A 2,742-nucleotide genomic window follows, 5' to 3' on the forward strand; every position below is an offset into this window, starting at 1 on the left:
GTTCTGAATTTCCTTTTCTCACCCAGAACCAAATTCCCTCGTGGTGGAAGCTGTACAACTAAAATCCAAGCAGCAACAATGCTGGTCTACCCCACTGGACCACGATAGAAAAGGCTTGATGCATTCTGGCGCGAGATATATACATCTTCTACTTTACAATTTCGCATTTTGAATTACGCAGCTTTATTGAGCAAATATGATAACAGAAATTACACAAAATTGAACGACTTTGTTGCACACATCCTTGAGGCAACACTACAAAGCACTGATATCCAAGGGTCACACGATTGCAAGAACAGCATTACAGGCCACTTTAGATGCTGCTGACATGGCTGCATGTTCTACAGCAATAGCGGTAGTAATGAGGAGGGCATTGTGGTTTAGCTCCACTCCGTTCCCCAGGGAGATTTAATCTCCGGTAGATCTGCCTTTCGATGGACAGAAGTTCTTTGAAGCTAACACCAATGAAATGCTCCACTCCATAAAAGATTCCAGAGTGATGCTTTGGTCTTTGGGGATCCACAGCCAAGTACCTAGAAGAAGACAATATAGGTATCAGCCCTACCTGAGACCTCACTACCCCCCCATACGCACAGCACTACAGTAGTAACAGAACAAAGGCAGAGGCAGAAACCAACGACAGCACTCTTTCTTTACCAATTCCCAACAGTTGAAGCAGTCCAACAAGCAAATCTGATCATCAGGTCAAGTGTCTGGAGAGCCTCTCACCTATTTCAATGCAAGCAAATCTCTTCTATCATCTATTGTTGCCCTTCAACAACTGGCAATGTGTAACTTCTGATAGAGGGCTCCTGCAGATAGATGAAAGGCTACTTTATTCCCTTTGTGTCCATTCCCTCTCTCTACCTCCCTTCCCTATCCCGTTTCAGGGACCACTCTCTTGAGATCCTTCTTCATCAAGAAGTAGAGCACCTCTTACACATAGGGGCAGTTGAACCAGTCCCCACACAGTTTAGGGGCAAGGGGTTCTACTCCCATTACTTCTTGACTGAAAAAAGGTTGGGGGGCTGGAGGCCCACTCTAGACCTTTGAGCCCTGAATAAATTAGTTGAGAAACAAAATTCAAGATGGCAACGCTTGCTACCATACTACTGGCATTGAAACAGGATGATCGGTTCTTGTCCCTCAGCTTGCAAGATGCATACTTTCACATTGCCATCCACCCTACTCACAGGCATTTTCTTCATTTCATTGTAGATTTTCAACACTACCAATACAAAGTGCTTCCATTTGGACTGTCTGTGGCCCCAAGGGTCTTCTCAAAGTCACTGGCGGTTGTCACAGCGTACCTGAGGGAGACAAAAGACTTAAATTTCCTTATCTAGACGACTGCCTCCTCAAGTTGTGCTCCCACAACAATTCCTGCCATTCTCTGTTGGTCACAAGACACCTATTCCAACACCTGGGCCTTCACGTGAACTAAATCAAATCCATGCTCTGTCCTACAGAAAACATACAGTTAATGGGAGCATGCCTTGATTTGACAACAGCCACCGCATCCCTGCCTACAGACCATTTCTAAAAAATTGTGGTCTTGGTAAATACCTTACGATCCAGCCCCTGCGCAACAGCACTCGAATGTCTTCGGCTATTGGGGCACATGGCAGTGTGCAACTTCGTAGTCAGCAATGCGCGTCTGTACATGAGATTGTTTACAGAGCTGGCTGGGACAGGTGTACAAACTCAATGTCCATCTGCTATCCAAATCACTAGCCCTTCCAGGGATAGCAAAGGAATCCTTACGTTGCTGGCTAAGCCCATGGAACCTTGGCTCCGGAGTCCCTTTCCACGCACCAGAACCATCCGTCTCCATGACGACAGATGCATTTTGTACAGAATGGGGCGCCCAGTCTACGATGACATACCTACCAGGGCCTGTGGTCCAGCATCGAAAAGAACTTGTACGTAAATGTCCTAGAACTGCGGGCAGTCAGGAATGCATGCACAGATTCCTCGAATTCATCTCCAACAGCCACATCAGACCATGATGTTTTGCTCATCCTTTTACTCTAGTTGACAACTTAGTTCTGTTTCTCTAGCCCAGTGTTTCAACTTTTTTTAAATAAAGTACCCCCTTTCAAAACAAAAAAAAGTATAAGTACCCCCAGTACCTACAGTTTTCAGACACACAGAGGTTTTTTTTCTACCATTGCAACACATTTGTTTAAACAACTTAATCGTAGCCAGGTCGGCGATGAAATTTTTGGGTGTAAAAAGGACAAAAATAATGAAGTACTGTAAAAATAAAAATAAAAATATCAGGTTTCTTCACATTTCAGTTGTTGACGTACCCCCAGACTTCTCTCAAATATCTCTGGTTGAGAAATGCTGGTTTAGCCCGCACGCACCTCAAACCTTAATTCTCTTGGCTTGAAATCCACTTTCCCTTCAGACTTGTGGCTCAGAGCATCTTTGCCTAATGTCACTCAGCTCAATTTCAGCAGCTCTTGTTTTTGCCTATCAGACCTGACTTCTCTACTTTTCTTTAACTTCTCAACAACAGTGCTTTCACCAGCTGATTATTAGTTTTTTACTTCCTGTTTTATACTCTTAAATTCTGTGGTTTTGTGCTCATTTGTTTAACGTACTAATTTTAGTAGAATTTCAGGTTTTACATAGATTTATTTTTCTTGGTAAGATATTTCACACTGAAAATGCTCATGCAAAATGCAGGACTATGTAGCACTTTAAAGACTAACAAGATGCTTTATTAGATGATGA

The 2,742-nt window shown here is 43.4% G+C and overlaps 1 long non-coding RNA gene across 2 annotated transcripts; it reads right to left on the bottom strand.

Annotated features, from left to right (window-relative positions):
- Positions 1-393: 393 nt before the first annotated feature.
- On the bottom strand, positions 394-1,714 carry LOC112545812 (uncharacterized). 2 transcript variants are annotated; one of them, XR_012897296.1, is made up of 4 exons: positions 1,567-1,714; positions 1,194-1,310; positions 730-812; positions 407-533 (listed from the first exon to the last, which is right to left on the bottom strand). It is a non-coding gene; the product is annotated as an uncharacterized LOC112545812 (long non-coding RNA). The 2 variants fall into 2 exon arrangements; XR_012897295.1 differs by lacking the exon at positions 730-812 and having other exon boundaries at positions 394-533.
- Between the last annotated feature and the right edge of the window lie 1,028 nt (positions 1,715-2,742).

This window comes from Pelodiscus sinensis, chromosome 23, assembly GCF_049634645.1.
Source record: "Pelodiscus sinensis isolate JC-2024 chromosome 23, ASM4963464v1, whole genome shotgun sequence".
Classification (NCBI taxonomy): domain Eukaryota; kingdom Metazoa; phylum Chordata; order Testudines; family Trionychidae; genus Pelodiscus; species Pelodiscus sinensis.